Source organism: Olea europaea, chromosome 8 (genome assembly GCF_002742605.1).
Source record: "Olea europaea var. sylvestris chromosome 8, O_europaea_v1, whole genome shotgun sequence".
Taxonomy (NCBI): Eukaryota; Viridiplantae; Streptophyta; class Magnoliopsida; order Lamiales; family Oleaceae; genus Olea; species Olea europaea.
Window position 1 is genome coordinate 6,425,045 of NC_036244.1, and position 21,702 is coordinate 6,446,746.

At 33.1% G+C, this 21,702-nt stretch overlaps 1 long non-coding RNA gene and 1 pseudogene across 1 annotated transcript; both read left to right on the forward strand.

Moving 5' to 3' along the window:
• The first annotated feature begins 6,986 nt into the window (after positions 1–6,986).
• LOC111398659 lies at positions 6,987–14,500 on the forward strand (annotated as a pseudogene).
• A 3,681-nt stretch (positions 14,501–18,181) lies between these two features.
• Positions 18,182–18,856, forward strand: LOC111398661. Its single transcript, XR_002703373.1, has 2 exons — positions 18,182–18,444; positions 18,539–18,856. It is a non-coding gene; the product is annotated as an uncharacterized LOC111398661 (long non-coding RNA).
• The last annotated feature ends 2,846 nt before the right edge of the window (positions 18,857–21,702 follow it).

Sequence of the window (21,702 nt, forward strand, 5' to 3'; positions counted from 1 at the left end):
AATTACATTTATGGAGGCATTTTCTATTTTTAATGGTTGTTATACTTGACTAAGTAGGGTTTTAAGAAAGCTGACTAAGCAATTGATGTACTGTTATTTAAGTTTTCGAGTCAACTCCACTACGATACAGTCCTAATAGAGCATGGGATGATAGAATACTAGGGACCGATTGTGATGTGACAATAGATAACGACATGACACATGACAAAGCCAAAACATGTGATATAACTTTCACTTACGACACTTACAACGATAATAACAAATATATTGGTACTTGCTTGCCCCCCGGGGCATTTCTCCACTGGTAAAGGAAGGGTTCTCTTAAGGCTAGCAGTTCAGAGGTCGTGGGTTCGATTCGTGGGGCTCTTGGAAGGCAAGACATATACTGGAAGGCAGGAATGTCTTGGAAGGCAAGGCGCAATGTGGGTTGGCTCACTAGGCACTTTGACAGTTCAGTTAGAGAAGTGCTCGGACCCTGATCAGTAGGAGACACATTCTACGATTTAATTGGTTTGTGTGAAGAGGGGTCGGATCACAAACCCAAGGAATAGTTATCGAAGGCGGACACCTAGGGATGGCAGTAGGCCGAGCCGAGCCGGCTCCGCTCGTTAACCCACGAGCTCGACTCGGGCTCATGGCGAGCCGAGCTCGTGAATTTTCTTTTTGTGCAAATTTTTCAAATTTTATTGATAAAATTTTATTTTTTTCCACATTTTTGGACGAGTTGGCTCGTGGACGCTCGGCGAGCTCGACTCGTTGGACGGGACCCCTCGCTCGGCTTGAGCTCAGGCTCGTCATTTGATGAGCCCCAGCAACCCACGAGCCGAGCTTTGACGAGCCAAGCCGGCTCGGCCCAATTGACATCCCTACAAACACCTTGATAAAAAAAAAAAAAAAAAAAAAAAACAAATATATTGGTTCTGAGGTAAGTGATCCATAGTTTTTAGGAAACAATAAAAATATTAACCATTTTTCTTTGAAGTAGATTTTATCTATGTTACTTTTATAAAATATATTCTATTTTGATAATATGCATTTCTACGTGAAGTCACAAAACTACATGAGCTTCTCTAGTAAGGAATGGAAAATTCAAGTTTCAGATTAATTCGGAAGCGGATATGTATGAGTTTTCAATAAAATCGATTTTGTTATTAATAGATATTGTTTATATAATACATTATGCCCTTGTTTGATGTTTATTATTTTCAAAATACATTTCTCTCTCTCTTATTTTGAATTAAAATTTTTTAATAAAATAATATTACACGCAAACGAAAAACTTTTCTTTATTTACTAATCATATATTCTCCATCAAAATATTATTTCAAAATGCATTTGAAATAAAAATGAGGCTCAAACATGCTCTATTTTCAACGAGTTGCACTAGTTGAAGTTGAGTTCTACTTCAAAAAGTTAACAAAATATTTAACTCGGATCATTAATTGATTTACTTACTTTTATAGCTTTGTTTATTATATTTTTCAAGGTTCGACCATATTTTAAATAATAATTTTTCTATGGTATGAAAAAAAATTTAAAAAAAAATAGAATAAAAACTCATTTATTAGATCCGGACAGGACTTTTTGCAGCCGAGCTAACACATGAGCTGCTTAATAAATGCAGGCAATTTGTCAGTTATATAAATGTCTCACCCAATACAAGAAAGAGACAGAGCAATCTTGCTATAGTGACATAGGGAACGCGTGTCAATAAACGTTTGGATAGTTTAAAAAAAAAAAAAAAACACTCAATTAGTGTTTGGTTCACCACCCTGTCACCTCCATCATTGTCATTGACCCTGTCCAAGGAGCATTATTCGAGACAAAGTCTGTTTATTCAGCACCACGGTGCAACTACAGTTACATTCTGTTTCACAATTTTATTTATAGCATTTGACATATATAATATTTTTCCAATGATTTTAAAAACATTTAAAACAATTAATGGCACAAATTCTTACCCCCCATACAATATCAAAATGCCGTACATTTTTTTATATACGAATAACATAATTCATTTCAGAATCATCATTTAAGTAATTATTTATTTATTTTTACTATCGTAGTCACTCAATTTTTTAATGGTTACATTTTAAAAAATTAATTACCCAACGGTTAGTGAATTTAGGATGAAATTTCGAAATGGTTATTGAAGTAAATTTCCTACAGAATGAGTCATTGAAATTTCTAAAATTTAAACTAATGGTAATTCGATTAAAGAATTAACGCTATACCCTATTCCTCTCCAATTTCGCACACAACTTAACGTTTATCCTAATTACCCATGTTCGCTCCCAATTACTCTAATTATCTTTGATATAAGATTATTTGCTAAACAATATATTAAATACGGATACGTTCTTCCTACTCATAAATTTGACATATTTATTTAACAAATAATCGTAACCTTTAATTTAAGACAATCCAAGACTTAATATCTTATAGATCTCAAGTGGTTATAACAAACTCTTTCATGATCTTAGTAAACTTCATATTAATCATTTGATTGACTTAAATTAAAGGTCATGATTACTTGTCAAATAAGAGTGTCAAATTTAGGAGTAAGAACAAACGGTCCCTATTAAATATTGCCTTGCAAATTTGTATTTCCTCATATCATTTTTCTTCGATTTACCCAATTTCCTCTAATTTAATGTTCTACACCCCAAAAGAAATATAAATAGAGTTCGATTCATGAGCTTTCGTCTTTAACGGGTGCATTGTGAGACTACTTGTATAATAAAGATTTCGTTGACTAAAATTAATCTAGGTCATCGATTTTCATGATGTGCAAACTTTGAGATAAGATCACTATAGCGAGAGTGTCCATGGTATTGGTGAAGTTTAAGATTTTATTTGTGTAATAAATTTTGAACTAGCTCCAACGGTGGGTTAAATTTTGTGTATTACTTATCAAAAGTATGGTTGCATGCTGTAGCATTTTCGTGATGATCAATAGTTAAGATAGTGTGATTTAATTATTATTGCGTGACTTAATTTTATTTATTTTTGCTTAATTTTGTAGGAACCTAGTGCTTTTAATTCCTTTGTTTAGATCAATCCTCCAATGCCACCTCGAGCAAATGAGTTACTATCTAATTTGCTTAGAAAGAGCGAACGAGTTGAAAACGAATGACAAATGCTTGAAAAGAAAGTGATGAGAGTTGAATAAAATTTTAAATTTGTAGTATTTATGTTGATCGCGATGGTCTTGTATCTTGTTTTAAGTATTTGCAACTGAGGGCCTAGTTTCTTGCCTTTTTCTTATAGTACTTGTTTTGAGTAAGAAATTCTTGATTGTCAATATTTTTTTTTATGAAAAATGTGTTTTTTCTTCCCAAATTCTTACTTTTTTATTGTTTGATTGACATTTTTTTCATGAAAAATATTTTCGTACTTCTGATCACGTGATCATATCTTTCTCAAAATCAAGGATAATATTCTCTTCAAGGGGATTATGATTTTATTTTTAAGAGAATTCACTTTCTTTTTCTCTCTCATCTATCCAATCTCTCTGATTTACACATCAATAAAAAAGGGACAAATATAATATATTCTAAGTTAAAAATTAAATCAATCAAACAAATTTAATTACAATTTTCATGCAAATAAGTTATAAGCAATTGAATTCGTTAGAATTTAATTTCTTTTTATACAAAGTCCATGTTTGTGGTCAAATGCACCATTACTTATTAATTCTTATGATAATTTTTTTTAATCGAGTGATCATTAATGTACAATTATAAGCTAATCANGGTCAAATGCACCATTACTTATTAATTCTTATGATAATTTTTTTTAATCGAGTGATCATTAATGTACAATTATAAGCTAATCACGTAAGACAACATATTGAAATTTCCTCCAAAGTTTGATTGCCATTGAGTAATTAACTTCGTCATCGTTGCACAATAAAGTTAATTAAATGAGTAATCATCAACTTTACCTTAATTACTACTTTGCTCACCAAAAAATAAAATATTTATTGGTTGCTCACTCACTTTTACATATCATAACAATTTCGTTCATCCACTTGAATAAAAAATAAAAAATAAAAAATTGGAAATCGTACATGACAATAAACATTGTTAAAACTTGAGAGTTAATTAAATGAACAATCACCAACCTTTACCTTCGATTACTACTTAATTACTCAAAAATTAAAGGTTACTTATTGCCACTCACTTTTACACAACGTTACTCATATATCATCCATTTCGATTTAATTTTTATACCATTCAATTTGTTTATATGATTTGCATGATTTTCGAATGGATTTTTGCTAAATACTTTCGCTCACTCTATTTTTTTATCCACACAATTTTTCCCTATTTCTATTGTCTGGGCTTTTATATGATTTTTGTGTTTTTTATTCTACAAAATCCGCAAATACTTTGTAACATATTGCTGTAACTTGACATAAAATCACTGTTGTGTAAATCCAGCTGCTATACTATTTCATGAGGGAAATAAAGTAATCCATGTCATACCTTCCCGTATTTTGTTAGTAGTAACATTAATGGTAGAATAAAGCTCCTTGTACACCGAGCATTACAGCACGATGTACACTCTCCTCACACGAGAGGAATGACCATACCCTACTAATGCTCGGGCCCCACCTCCATGTGATGGGGATGTACACAACTCGGTGTACATGTAGCAGCCCTTAATGGTATGCATTTAAAATAAAAAATATATTTATTAAAAAATAATAGCAACAAAAAATTTAGTAGTTAACAAAATAAATTTTAAGAATAATAATATAAAATTAATAACGAAGTTTAAGAGAAAAGGCTTCTCTTAATAAACCTTAAATAAAGTAATAAAACAAAATTTTACTTTAAAATTTGTGTCGATTATATTAATAATAGGTTAAGATTATAGTGCATTATCAATTAATAATATTTAAATGTTACATAACAAATTAACTTCAGTGACAAGATTTTGTCAATAGAAAAAAATAATAAAAATTTAACAATTAAAAGCCTGTTTAATTCCTATTTTATTGTAAGACTGTATTTTGGAATAATAGATTGGTGGAGAATATGTGATTAAAAATTAAAAAATTTTGAATTTATGTAAAATATTATTTTATTAAAAATGTGTGATTGAAAAGAAGACAGAAAAAAAATGTATTCTGAAAACGATGAGAATTAAATAAATGCTAAACAAAAGAGACAGAAGTCCCATCGAAAATAAAGTAATAGTTAAAAATTACTTATTTATTGGTAATTTATTTTGCCTAACTGAATGATGGATTGTACTTATGAGACATCGAACTGATTTAGTGGGTTTCATTTCAGGGAATTTAGTATTCCTTCTTGAACAATAAAAGTAGTTTATTCAATTTTGCTCTTGGATTGAGAGAGAATGATCCCTTACAACAAGTTTGTCATAAATCAAAAGAGTCTGATATATAATGAGTTTGAACTAAGAATAAGGCTTCTTGTACATTCTTTGCTTGATATGGAGTTTGACACTCCATTGTTTTAAAATGTTTTCAAAAATGGAGTTGGTGGGAAAGTGTGTTTTTTTTTTCAAAAACTGTCCAATGTGATGTTACCATGTGGCACAATGTCAAATTTAATGTCAAACCCAATGTCTTATAGCATGATTCTTGAACTGAACTATCATTCTTAGAAATAATTTACTTATAGTGACGAAAAAGGAAACCCCAACCACAAAACACTCCTATTCCCAAAAGCGGAGACCGAAGACACACCAAATTGTCAAGGACTCGCGTTATCACTTTAGTTGGATTGCTATTTTTAGCTTTTCGGTTTCATAAGAAAATATTCTTGGGTGATTCGCAAATGTGCAGATCGTGACTAGTAAGAATAGTGGATTTTGACATTAAGTATCGTACCACATGGACTAAGTATTTACTATTAATTTTATCCAAATCTAACTTCAAGAGTTTATGTATTTAACTAATTATACTAAATTAATCCAATCTACAAAAGCCTAACAAATTTGTGAAGAACTTTTACGATTAAGTAGTTTGAAATTTTGATTTTCGCTCAGTTTATTTAACATTCATATAATCAAAAATTCATTCAGAGCCCCCCCCCCCCCCCCCCNCCTCCCCTTTATTTATTTATTTGTTTATAGATATTATCTATCGAATTAATCAATTTTAGTTAGTAATATCCTTCGAGTAAAACTAACTCTATTCACATTCCTTGGTTTACTATATTTCTATGTAAATTCATACACATGTAAAACCATTAAATTTTAAGAATTCTATTATAATTGCATAAGCTATAAAAATCTCTCTCAATCTCTTATCAGAACTTATGTTACTTATTGACGAACTAGAAAAATATATCTCATATCGATCTTAATATTGTCCTTAAATCATGCAATTGATGATCAAACAATTGAATGTCAATCAAGCGTACAATAAGCAATTATTAATACACGAACTTTGAGTCAATTCTCTATATTCTGTGATGTCTAGCTTGTTTGGCGGTGCTTATAAATTTTAAGTCTTACGAAATATGTAGATGGTAAATAGATAGTATATTGTCGATCTTTAAACTTTTTGTATATTTGAACATTTAAGCTTTGCCAAACATGTATAATATATTGGAGTTGTGTGGATCTGCCGACCTTCAATGCGAGCCTGATAGAAGGATAACAATTTCCAGTTAGAGTTATTGTTGGTTTTTCTATTATTAAAATATGTCATAAAGAGGCTAAAGCAGTGTCTAATTACCATGAAAAAGAAGATACTAAAAAAGGAAAAGAAAAACAAAAAAGCATATAAAAGATTCACAACGAGGCCTGATCATGGTCGGAGAGAGAACATGAAATGCTTGAACATAAATATCGAATAAATAGAAAGAGAGAGACAGAGACGGGAGACCATTGGACACGTATCAAGAACATTATGCAGGATTGGACACAAAGAGACCGAGTGAAAAAAAGAAGAAACAGAGATATAGAAGGGAGGAGAGGGAAAATAAAGGGTGGTAAAGAAAAAGGATGTGCAGAGGAGGAAGAAAGAAGAAAAATGGCATAATGTGTGGAATAGAAACTGTAGAGAGTGAGATTGAAAGAGTCTCAAGAGATGATGATAGAAGCTCCCACAGTATCTCTACTGGCATCCTCCCTTCTTTTGGAGCCCACAGCAACCGCAGAATCAAGCTTCGTCCTTTCATCATCTCTCCCTTTGAACCCCATTACAGGTATCACACACAGCCTGTGGATGTGTGTGTGTTTTTATGCCATTTATTTTTTATTATTTTATTATTTTCTCTTTTTGGGTCTTTTTTATGTATATAATATAATGGGTTGGTAGATTTTATATGGTTAATAATCATTTTACCTTGGGAGATTGCATATGTATAATTTCTGCATGTGTTTAGATATACGTTTATATTGCTATTGGACACAGATTTTGTATTTTGGTTTATCTTTGTGCATTATGATGAGATTCTTGTATAATTTTTCTTGGATATTAATATTGATGGGTTTATTTCATTTTCTGTAAAACTCGTACCAGGAATACGAATTCCTTTTTCTTTCCATACCAATTCTTGTTCTTTTCTTTCTTTTTGAGCTTGAATTGATTTAGTTTGTGCAATTTTCTTAATCCTATCAATTTGTTTAAGTATTAATTATGATGGCTCTGTTGAAGAAGATACTAATTTGCAGCAATGATTTTGCTCTAGTTTTTAGCATTTTGAGCTTCTTGTCCCGGATTCTGTGTCTCATATTTTTCATTAAAGTTTAAAATGATGCCACTATGGAAATCAGTGAATAAAAGATACTGACGTGATGTGTTTCTTGAGGCTTCTTGCATCAGAAAATGGTTGCACATGTAAAGTTAGTTAATCAAAATAATAAAGATATTTCCTGTGTCATTCTCTATAGTTGTAACTTTCGTTTTGTTCTTCTGTTTGGAACATTTAATTTCTTGTCTTTTATTCTTCTTTATGACTACAGCATTCAAAGTGATATTGTGGTAATTTTGTTCCCTAAATGTGATGAATTTTACTCAAATTGCTTTGTTCTGTTTATACGTATAAGCTTCTGGAGCATATGAAGATTGAATCATATGAAGACATAGATGTGGCCTAATGCATCCGAATTTTTTTTTTCCCCCTTCCTTTGTACCTTTTGAGATTAATGAATTTTTATAAAATTTTACTGCAGATATTGGGAAACATTCCTGATAATACTGGTATTCTACACGGCATGGGTGTCTCCTTATGATTTTGGTTTCCTAGATCAACTAAGGGGCCTCTCTTCATTATTTTATACAACGTTGTAAATGGATTTTTTGCAATTGACATTATCCTGACTTTTTTGTCGCTTACCTCGACAAAGCAACTTATCTTCTCATTGACAATCTAAGATGGATTGCTTTGAGGTATGCAAAAACCTGGTTGCTATTTGATGTCATCTCGACAGTGCCTTCTGAACTTGCTCGGAAATTTTTGCCTGTCCTCTTGAATCATATGGCTAATTCAATATGCTTCGTCTCTGGTGTCTCCGAAGAGTCAGTGCTATGTTTCAAAAGTATGGTATTTGTCTTTGCACATCTTGTAAAATTTGCTAAGTTTTGTATGGTTACAAATTTTCTAACACAATTCCACCATATGAATTAACTTGGATTAAATCATTAAAGATGGCATATAGAGTTTTGTGTAGATTATCTTACCTTTCATCATTTAGAATTGATAAATATAATTGCATTAGAATTGGTTGATTTCCAAGTATACATGTGTACCTTGTCTAAAGCAATGGATTTCGTTAACTTTTCAAAATTTTCACATTTATCACTGCAGGTTGGAGAAAGACAGAAACTATAATTACTTTTGGGTTCGAGTGGCAAAGCTTATATGCATAAGTATCTTAAGAAACTGTGGATACTCCATGGAAGTTATGAAACCATTCTTTCTCTGATCAAGCTTCTCTTGTTTTGTAGGTTACTCGCTTGCCGCTCACTGTGCTGCTTGCATCATTTATCAGATTGCTAACAGGTATTCAGACCCAAAACAAACATGGATTGCTCTTTCGAATGAAAATTTTTCATCAAGCAAGTATATGGACAGTATATGTGACAACTATGTACTGGTCCATTACCACTCTCACAACTCCTGGCTAGGGTGATTTGCATCCGGTGAACACAAAGGAAATGTTATTGGGCGTCTTCTACATGCTCTACAACCTTGGACTGACTTCTTATATCTTTGGAAACATGACCAACTTGGTTGTTCATGGAACCAGCAGAACTAGGAAATTTGTATGTACATTTTAATTGTTTTTTCAAGTTTTCACAACATTTCCTTACATGTTTTGTATGGATTTTTAAATTTAGTTTCCAGCCAAGCTTTTGGACTGAGTCATTAAACAATATAAGAAAATTAAGCTTACAGTAGATAAGAGGCAGACAAATTTTAACCTCTTTTCCTTTATTAATCAGGTCCAATACTAACTAGGATTTTGGAATGACAAAAGTCCTCCTAACTTTCCAATGATGCTCATATCTTGTTATAGATGCTCTTCTTGAATTTGCTTTAGGCGTCAATTTGTGTTCATTTTGATAAAGTACAAATTATCTCTAGCCTTTCCCACAAGAGAAGTTTTATCCCGCGAACCTGAAAAAGGCTGCATTTAATTCTTTCTTTTTCCTATTTGTGCTGAATATCTTTTGTCTTCAACTACACCTACTGAATAAAGTGCTTCTTCATGAGAAATCACTAGAATTATTTCTGCATTTCTTAGCTTAAGTTTGCATCTCCCTTCTCTTAGGCAACTTACTTCTGTTGTATTGTCCTACAGAGAGATAGCATTCAAGCAGCCTCAAGCTTCGCTAAAAGGAAACAGCTTCCTCCTCGACTGCTCGATCAGATGCTAGCACACTTGTGCCTAAGGTAAAGAACAGACTCGGAAAGGGCTGCAGCAGCAAGAAACTCTTGATGCGCTTCCAAAGGCCACTCGATCAAGTATATCACATTTTCTGTTCTATTCCCTTGTCGATAAGGTCTACTTGTTCCACGGGATATCAAATGACCTACTTTTTCAGCTGGTAATGATTTTTCTTTTCTTTGATTCTTTATTTCCTTGACTATTTGATTTGTGGATCAACTTCCTTTCACTTGGTTACCGTTTTATGAAGTACATACTATTCTATCTGATTCATTTCCCATTTTTGCCCAAATGAAAATACTGCCCATTCAAGTAATGAAAAACTAGATTTCCAGGCCCACATTTTCTGTTTAGCATCCTGACAAGCATGTTATCCATTTGATCCATGCACAAAATACCAAATAATTCTATTGTAAATTTGACATCTGTGCTCTCAGTTTTCAATGATTCATAATTGTAGGTCTCGTAGATGAAGCCCGAGTATTTCCCCCCAAGGGAAGATGTAATTTTGCAAAATGGAGCACCTTCGGATTTGTATATTCTGATTACTGGTGCAATGGTAAGTAAGTCCTTCATGTCTTCTTCCCCAACCTTTCGGAGGAAAAAGAGAACATTTTCACAAAATAGAAATACAAAGAAGATAATTACTCATTTATAGTCACTATCATCAAGTTGACTCTAGGAAGTCGAGGTTCAATTTGAATTGTATGGTTAAATTTGAAGTACCTAGAAGTATTTTCTCTTCAAACTGTAATCAGATATCCCGGATATTCTTTTCTGTGCTTCATGGATAGGGAAAAGCATTATGATTTTAAGTAAGTTGTTTTTAGAAAATGAATCTCCTTAGTTTATTGATCATTTGTTCCTGAAAGTTTTATGAGCATGACAGAACTGCTTTTCTTGAAATTGTCAATGCTTCACCAGTTCATTGCGCGAAAGCCTTAGCTTGGCCAGGAAAAAAAAAAACCTTAGCTTGGCTGCATGAATCTTTTTAATCAATCTTTTCTGATTCATAGCATTAACTGAAATCAGAATGTTAATATAAATGTCTTCTACTGACATAAATAAAATAAGAAATGAGACTACGTGCCAACAATTAGCTGTGGTATCAATTGATGATATGTGTATCGTATATCACGTTGCATTGCTGAAAGAAAATGATCATCGCGCGTTCATGAAGAAGACTACTGAAGTCAGTCCCTTAATCAGCTTTCCAATCCGTATAATATCCTCTCTTTTTTTTTTTTTTTTTGTTTTTCACTAAATGTAATATTTCAACCTTCTGATACTAAGTTCTTGATGACAGGATCTTATTTCTTACAGAAATGGAATAGAACAGGTAACTTTTAGTAATTCCATCCCTGAGAAGATTACTATTATTGCATTCTTCCTTACGAAATTATTTTTCATGTCAATCCACAAGGAAAAGATAAAATTGGTCTAAAGAAATGTTTTGCAATGAACGGTTATAGGTTGTTGGGGAGATAAAGACGGGGGATGTTTGTGGTGAAGTAGGCGTTCTTTGCTACAGGCCACAAATTTTTACTGTTCATACGAAACGATTCATCCAGTTGCTGCCGTTGAATCGTACTACGTTTTTGAATATTGTTCAGGCAAATGTTGGGGTGGGACAATGATCACGAACAATCTTCTTCAGGTAAATAAACTACCATCACAGAGTTTTTTTGTTTCTTCTCCCAAAGATTAATGTGACTTTAAAGATGGAGAATCAAGAATGCAACCTAAGTAACTAATTTCTCATATTTCTTATGCAGCATTTGAAAGAGCACAAAGATTCCATGAGGCAAACAATTTTGGCAGACACTGAGCATATGCTGGCACAGGGAAGGATGGACGTGCCTCTCAGCTTGTGTTTTGCAGCTGAAAGAGGGGATGACCTGCTGATGCACAATTTGCTGAGACAAAGTTTGGATCCAAATGAACTGGACAGCAATGGACGCACAGCTTTGGTATGGCTCTTCATTTGTTTTCTTGCAATACGTATCTTCATAATTCGAAGTTATCATGTATAAACCAGAGGTGTAATAGCATTTTCTTGTTATATGATCTAGCATCTTGCAGCATCAAAAGGAAGGCTAGAATGTGTTCTTCTACTTCTAGATTATGGAGCGGATCCTAACAGAAAAGGTACTTATCTTAGTCTGATTCAACAGAGAAAATTGCTGCGCCATTTGTCTTCGTCCTCCTGAATACTTATGATTTTGAATATATGAGACCTGATTAAATTTCATGCAGTTTAATCTTTTCCAGAATTTTTTATTGTCATTTCCTAGACTGGAATGCCTGAAGTATATAGGCTAATCGTTGCATTTCAATTTGATATGCTCAATAGGTTTGGGTAAGTTTAAAAGGTTACTTATAAGTAAATGAGGAAGTTTGAAACAATCTTTTTATTAGTTAGATTGCAAAATATTTACTTATTTTTTACAGTAAGGTAAGACTTGATTTCACAAAAGGTACCTTTTTCTTTTAGGTTAGGAAAAAAATAACTTGTGTCAACATATTTGGAGTCAAAAAAGTTTTTAGAAGTTACTATTATTTAAAGCTCCCTTATGAGATTGACATACCTCAATACAGATTCCGAAGGAAACGTTCCACTATGGGATGCAATATTGGGAAAACATGAATCCGTGATAAATCTACTGACAGATAACGGGGCAACATTATCTTCTGGTGAAGTGGGTAGTTAGCCTGCTTTGCAGTCGAGCAATGCAACATAGACTTACTCAAGGAGATTATCAAATATGGAGGGCAGGAGGGGATATTACCTTGCTCAACAGCGTGGGACAACGGCACTTCATACAGCTGTATGTGAAGAAAACATTGAAATTGTCAAGTTTCTGATGGAACAAGGAGCCGACATTGACAAACCAGATATGCAGTTGGACACCCCAAGCTTTAGCCGATTATCAGGGCCACGAGGATACTAAAGCCATATTTCAACCTAAGCAAGAGTTGAATGACAAGAAGACTGACCACAAAAGCAAGAATGTAATAGCCGATGTGAAGGATGCACCTAACCTTAAGAAATACTCCAGTGAACCTACATTGCCTCCTCCGAACCCAAAATATATGCTACAAAAACACTCCCTTAAAACAAAGGATGAGCAATTTTCAAAATTCTCTCTTCGGGATTATATCTGCTGCCAAGAAACCAAATGAAGGTACCTATTGCTTCACATCCAATAGTTTCTCGCAACTTGGAACATATTTGACTGAGAAAATTTTCAATTCTGAAGCAAATATTGTTAGATATTTTTCATCATTTTGCATGTGTTTAATTTTTTTTGTTTTGCGAATGATTTGCCGCCCGAATTAGTGTTTGTCGCTGCGCAACGGGATTCGACCTACCCGCTCAGGTCGCAGGGTCGAGGGGGCAGCTCCCCCCTTGGGGGCTCGGGGGCAACGCCCCCGAAAGAGAATTTTATTTTCAAAAGTTTTTGAATAGGTGCATCTGTTCATTTTTAACAGTCACTTCCAATAGATGTACGCAAGGATTTCAAGGGATACACCTATTCAAACAGTTGCCTCAATTTCTATAAATTCTAGGCGAATTCTCATTTGCAAACATATTAAAACAATTTATTCTTCCTTCTTTCTCTTGGCATCAATCAGTTATTTTCGAGTGTCTTCTTGGTTTGATCAAATAGTCACAATTTGAATCAAACGCCTCCATTGTATCCTGAAAGAGATTTTCTATCATACCCCAGTTGTGACTTTGTTGAATCGGGGAGAAACATCTCTTAAAAGATAACGTTTTTTCGTGCCTTGGAGTTCATTAAAGTATTCAGATTTTCCTACATTTTTATCAACAAATATTATGTTACAAAACCAATGAATCAATGTAGTATTATATGCCGTACATATAACTACCTGATCTGAAGAAAAATAGGTTGTAACAGTAATTCTAAGACTAAAATTGGTATTAGAGATAACTAAAATTTGTTTACTAGAGGTGGATCAATCCAAATCTTTATGAAGTTGTAAAAGTCTTTATTATAAGTAGGATTAACACTTGCTGAGTGACGTTTGACAGCCCTCAACACGGCTAATTCTTTAACTAACTGGCATGCATTGGACAATATTGAAGAAGAAAAATAAACTAAAATCTTATTGATCATATTGTCCAACCATGTAACACGTAAGGGTTTTGAATTATATTTGATAATATTTTGCAGGAGAAAGGGGAGTTTTCCAATCTCTTCTCAGCCTTGCTACTCGGCAGGACCGTGCCCGAGTTGTCCTCAGTTGTCCCGAAAGGGGTGATGGTGCTAAAATTCTGGTGCTTTTGCCAGGTTCCCTTCAAGAACTTTTGGATTTGGGATATCAGAAATTTGGTTTCTATCCCACCGAGATTTTAACCAAAGATGGTGCTTTAATTGAGGATTTGGCTGTTATAAGAGATGGTGATCATCTTGTTCTAGCCAATGATGATGGACAATAGAGTGAAGAGCATAAATAGATGCATTCATATGGACATGTTACATGTACAATTTTATCTTGCCTATGTAAAAATCCCACTTCAGGAAAAAAAAAATTACGAGTAAATACTTCTTCCTCTAATGTGCAGTATTGTGGGAGTTCTCTTAATGCCATGTTTGTTAAGGAGTGACAAGAGTTTTGGATAATTTTATTTCTTCATATTTTAATTGCATTATAGAATTTCGAAATCTGTTCATTATCGTACTTATATATCAATTTTTATTTGTCATTCTTACGAATAATCTTTCATTAATTAGCACATTCGGTTTCTGATGAAAGTTTTCATCTACTAAGTCCAAAAAAAAAAAAAAAAAGAAGGTATTTTGCCTTCATATTTATAAAATAAGAAAAAAAACTCCCGAATACAATAGTGCACAAAATATCTGTCTCTGATTTCAAAGCATGCCATTGAGATTGTGTCTTACAAGTACATGAATTGCAAACAAATTATATAATGATGACTAGAGTGCCAAACTTATTAGGATGGACTATCTACATACTTTAATAAAACTAGTCTTAATCAACAAAAACACACAATTAATTATTGATTTAGTTTTTAACTAAGAAATTAAAAATAGACAAGCAAATTCTTGAAATTAACCAAATCATAAAAGGCACTAGGATTGCGAATTAACCACTGTTAACTTACTTTAATCCTCAATTGCTTGTTTGTAGACAATTTTTGCATAGTGTGAAAATTCGATGATCCAATTATAATCAATCGCATCTCTTGAGACCAATAAATCGTATACTTATATGTGAATAATTATCTCTAATTAAATTATTGACATATAAATAATATTCAAAAAGACAAAATAACTATTTCATAGAGCACAATGTTAACTGTATCTATTGTAGAACCCCATATTGTTTATTATCACGTGTTACATTATATATAACCTTTGAAAAGCTATATAAATCGTAAACACGTTCTCATAGTAGCCAATCATCAAAATGGAATAGGAGAATAATGAACAATTATCTTGAAATACCAGAAATAAACAAAAACGAGCAACTAGTTAATCAAAAAGTTAACCAAGTTTCATCTTTAATTCTATCCACAAAGGGATTAGCTTTCTTGGCATCTGAACCACTACCTCGGACCCACCACAAATTTTGGAGAGCTAGTAAAAAAATTGACTACTTCAAAGAGCATGGCCTATGAGTTTATCCACTGAGCTCGTCCAAGTGTTGTCCGCATCTAGGTATTAAGATTTGGAATTCTATCTTAAAAGGTCAACCTTATTAAGAGGAGTGGTCAAAATCCTTTCTAAGTTGGTCTATATTTCCATCCTTATTTGTTATCTCTTAACATATTATCGCAAAATGGTCGCTCGTTTGAACAGACCAATCTTGAAATTCATATGCTCATTTATTGAATCTTAATCGAATCGATTCGCTTGTTGAAGTTTAATGGACATTGATACCATATTAAGATTTTGAGTTCCATCTTAAAATGTCAACATTCTTATAGGAGTAGCCCAAAGCCTTTTTAAGCTAGTCTATATTTTCATCTTTATTTAATGTGAGAGTTTCATCTTTATTGTAATTGCCTTTTGCAACCAAGTTAGAAGAGATTACGCTACTTATTAATTATCAAATCAGCAGTATTATTGTAAGTTCTTTAAGCATTAACTATAAGATAGTATTCAAAATTATTATTTAAAAGTTATAGAAATAATCTAATGCCCAGGTGGGCATGGGTGGTCAGATCAATTCTATAAAAAGTTATTGTTCAAAAGTATTGTTCATTCCATTATAAAATCCTTAACCATGAATATCTTCAACACTTTCGGATGACACCTTATTCTACTTCAATATCATCCAAAGTCTCCAAGAATTTTGATAGACCCCTAATCCAATTCACCTATGCAAGAAAGGGAGAAAATGAAAGACACATCCAACATAGAGGGCTGCCAAGACGATTAATTTTTAGCTAGGGGTAAAAGTGTAATATAATGTAGTAGGTGAATTCTAATAAATGTGAAGGAGGATGGGATGTTTGCATCATTCTTTTCCACTGGAATGCAATTAGAGTGGAGAGATCGAGCCTCTCCAATAGTCCTAGAAATTGTCTGCTACATTTCAGTTATTACTATCAATACATATCCATTTTGCTATTATATTCCATTTAAATCCATCTAATCTGCAGGTTATCCTTAAGTGTTTTGGTCGAGTCCTAACAATTATGAAAGAAAAATGCAAACATCCCACCCCCCTTCACATTTATTGGAATTTGCCTACTACATATTATTACTCTTTTAACCCTAGCTAAAAACTAATTGTCTTGGTAGCCCTCTATGTTGGGTGTGTCATTCATTTTCTCCCTTCTTGCATAGGTGAACCGAATTAAGCGTCTATCAAATTTCTTGTAATTTTGTTCCAAGAATTTTGTCGTATAATGTTGTTGAATTCTCCCTATATGATTTTATATTATGTGGTTTGGAAAATATATTATTATAGTGGAAATTACGCTGGATGTCATTTTTTGGTTTTGCATTTACAAAAATGTCATCTTTTAATAGTTTTGACCAAACTATCACTTCATGACTTTTATGGCCCTCAAAAAAAAATTGAAATACCTTAGATGTCCTTAATTAAAATTGATTTGACTAGATGAAATAATAGTACAAAAAGTTACTTTACATCACATCAAAAGGTCCCATCTCACTACTTACAAGAAAAAAAACAAAAATTAAAAAAAATATATATGAAAACTAAAAATGTAAAAATATTCATTCATATAGCAACCAAAACCCTAAACCTAAACAACTCTCAATTTCCTCACTCAGTCAAGATCTTCTGTGATTGCCAAAATATCCATTTTGGTCCAGGTTTGTAGGTCTAAAAAGTTCATACAATTTACTCTGGTTGCCATGCTGAAGTCCTAAACCTATGTACATTTTACTGAAATTATAAGGAATCTACTTAAGTTTAGGAGAATTGTTGAAGATCAATATCTACTTTTTGGTATGTTTCGTTTTATTTTATTTTTTTCTGACTTGATTTGGATATTTTCATGTTCCCTTAAGAAAAAAAATGTTGTGATTCGAAAAGAGATTATCTCGATTCATGGAATTTTTCCTGTTGATGGTGGGAAGATAGAAATGCTGGTTTGGTTGCAAGTTCATTATAATTTTTATCTTTACTTTCTTATAATTGATATCATGAAGTCTAGCGAAGTATCCTTGTGAATTCACAAATTTTGGTGTGCAATGAGATGGCTATAATGTAAATAGACTTCTTGCACTTTTTAATCAACAAACAATGGTAAAGCCGTATTAGTTAATGGTAGAAGATTAACTATGAGTAAGAATAAATGTCTCTTCACTATACATAGTATTTTCATATAACTATTAAAAATGTGAATATTACAAGTTTACAATTGGGCTTTGTTTATTTTCAGTTTTTTATTTTTATTTTTTCCTCCTCTGAAACGAAGAAGGAAATTAACTAGGTCAACTGGAAAACTAGAGAGGAAACACCATAACTCTTGATAGACGTTCCCGACATTTTATCTATTGACAAGTTCATCTGTCAATAATTATCAAGGCTAACTGTCGGGAACGACAGTTCAGTCTTTACCTGAGCTCAGTGTGTTTCACATTAATTTCGATCTTACATAAGTAAATTTGTAAAAGGTGATTTGAAGTAATATGTGTGATATTCATTGTATGCATTTTGTGGAAATCTTGATTGACACTTGACATATATTTCGTTTCAATGTGTATGTTACCTGTGTTATAGCCTTGCTTTCACTTGCAATCCACTTGTTGTGTGTGGTACTCGTTGTATTCGGGTGTAACTCTTGATAGACACTTCATAGCATACTTATGGTTTTTGGTCTATATGCAGCTAGAAATATTATATTATCATCTGATGCATTCATTTCTTGTTTTATCTTTGCATACACGGATTTCGAGCTTCTTGCTCAGGAGACAGTGACGACAAGGAAGCTTGTGTTGGTTTGGGGGACGGTGACAACAAGAAAGTTCCCTACGCTGGTATGGGAAACGTTGAGCAAAACTTAATTGCTTCTGCTAGCGGCATGGCAGGGGGGATGTAAGTTTCTTGTGAGAAAATTTTGATCTGATTAATTATGGTTAGTGGTACAAATTTCGATTAAATATTTAGGGCCCTCTGCAATATTTTGTAGGTGGTGCGAGTGAAATGCCGACGGAGGCCACCACAGTCGTGCCCGGGGATACGGCACCTATCTCAAAGATGATGTGATCTGCACGCTTGCGACATCCTGCACCGTCTACTAGGACTCCGTACATGAGGAAGATTGCAAAGAAAGTGAAAAAATAAGGGAGCAATTCTTTTTTGTTTTGGCAACTTCGACAATACAATTGCATTCGAAAACTTAAATGCCATGAAATTTGGAACCTGATGTATAATTGCACTTATTGAGCTCGTATTAAATGCAATTAAACTCTACTCTGATACAGTATATAATACAAATGGATTGAATCACAAACTCTATACACTTTTCTGAAATTCTATCAAACGTTTTGTTATTTTGTGAGGTGATCGATAAAGATAGCATGGACCTGAACGCTATTACATTTCTTCATCTTGCTTTCTACGTGTTTTGTCTCAAAATACTCATTTTACTTATGTATGACGGCCTATGTGCAGAATCGTACTCATGACCTGAACAAGTATCAAAGTGTTGGTCGACAGGTTCTTGTTGTAATGGGAGGTGGATCCAATTGATGTCCATGTCAAAGAAAGAGCAACGTTGACAATGTTTTACTTCGGGTGACTGCGGAGAATGCACGAAGGAACATTTTGTTTTATATTATTGTATATTTATTTTTTGGGAAATGTTGGTATGTTCAAGTGGTATTCAGTGTCAAAGAAACTGTGTGAATTTAGTACGGAAAATGTTGGTATGGAAACTGTTTTTGGCACACTTTGTAAGTTTCTTACTTTTTGAACTCATTCGACCTAGAGATTAAAACTGGTATCTAATTGAAAAATGAAAATTGGTGCATTTTATAAGTTTCTCGCTTTCAAAAAAATGAAAGTTTGACTAATATCCGGATCGTAGTTCGTAAATGGAAATTATAAAGATTATAAGTTTCTCCTTTTTGGAGAAATTGAAATTAATGCATTTTATAAGTTTCTCATTGAAAACGTCAATGAGAAAATGATAGTGAATGTCTAACTAATACAAATACACTTGGTTGAAGGCATAATCCACCCCTTGAAAGACTAGAGAAGCTCTTGTAAGACTCTCATATTGAAACAGTTAGTAATACGAGATAATGGGTTCATCCACCTTCAGCAACGAACCATTCAACATCAATATGCATCCACCAATACTAGGTTCGCCACTGAATTTCCCATCGTTTTATCCTCGGATGATGAGGAGGTAAGCATTGAGCACCATGGTGCCAAGTTTGACGAAGTGTCAAGTGCAGAATCTAAGTCACCGAACAGCGTGCTCGATTAAGTTTTCAAGGTCAGAGATCTGATCAAATCACCGTCTGACTCGGATGAGTGGCTGGCTCATCTTCAACATCCAGAAATAATTGTCATAAGCTAAGACGACTCTGATGGAAAAAGTGGGGGAGAAGCTCAAAATGTCGATAGCAATACAAGTGTGCAATAAATGGCCATTTTGTAGGAAATTATGAATAGTATCTTGTGGTAGGGATGGTTTTGGTCACGTCCTCTGCGTACATGCAACAATAGCATGTTCATAATGGGTAACCACTATAGCGTATTTTTGGAAGCCGTTATTGTTCCCAATTGTCGAGAATTACAGAACCTATCTGTCGAGGACGACATATGAATTGTCGAGATGTAATATTGGTGTTTTGCTTGTGAATTGTCGTTTCATGAAAATCAATTTTCCATTTCAACAAACTATCAGTCGAAACTAATGGAACCATAATGATCTGTTAAGTTTATAATGAAAATAACGTATACATCCCGTTTGTGCTAATGGAGCCGTAATGATCGATACTTTGCTTGCAAAACATAACGACCAATTTTTTTATTGGCATATGATAATAACAAATAATAAATAACATAATTTCAGAATGTACACTACATATGTGGGAACATTTTTGAGATTACATTTGACAATCACTTTTACCACCAATTTAAGTCTTTATCGTCGCGTATTTCGACCGGAGATATGTTCAAGTTAGGAATTTTGAACTTCAATTCAATTTGAGTGTGGGGATCAAGAATACCAAGTTTGTCCTTCAACCTTAACAAAAATTCGACTACGGTGATACTTGTTGGCACCAGAATGGAAGTGGTTTTGTCCCCTCTCCACTTTCATTTGTCATCCGCATGAACAAACTTTTTCCCATGCGACATGATAAATCTCACATGATTACTCATACCTAAAATGTTGGGATTGCAACGATAAGAATTCAGAATCAATATATTAGCATTTAATAGCATGAAAGTGGCACTACATAATACATAAATCCATACAATAGCAAAATGTCAAATCAAGGGTTTCCATCGTTTTGAAGTGTCCAAATTGAAAGTAAAATTGTATCACCTGACAGTTTGTAAATGTCGGGTTTGATATCTCAAACGTCTAACCCGACGGTTTGTAAATGTCGAACTCAACAGTTCAACTGTCGGGAATGTCGGGAAGCAGATGGCAGTGGGTTTCTCAGGCTTCTTCAACACATCACATTAAGTGTGGTCATTATTATTTAGCTACAAAATGACAAAATGTAAATGACATATGGGTCTTGTCATTAAAAAGACCTTAATGGTGGTAATTGGAGAAATTACTCAAAACCTTAATGGTGACAATGACATTTTGTGAGGATTCCAAAACCAAACAAATGAATGCATAATACTTTCAAAAATTTCAAAGAAATATGTCCATGTTGTATTTAACATGTATAAATAAAAAGTTATAAAAGTAAAATATAAATAATTTGTAATTGCTAACCTCTCAAAATGGATGAAGAATGCAACACAAATGTCTTCTTGAGTAATGAAAATTAAGAAGATGGAGAAAAGGTAGACTTTCTTGTTTATTTTACGTTTTCAAATTTCTTTGGTGATTTTTTATTAACAAAAATTCATATTAATTAATAAAAAAAACATTTCTCTATATTTTCTATATAGAAATTAAATGATCACATCAAATCAATGCGTTTCCTTCAAATCAAGCATTTAATGCAACTAGAAATGTGTCATTAAGGGTAATTTGGACTTTGCACCCAAAAAATGTGACATTTTTGCTTACAAAAAGTGAAAATGACAAATTTTTTGAAACTTTCATTTTTGTAAATTCCCCTATATTATAACCTTCAATGTGCCGAAGAAGTCGCA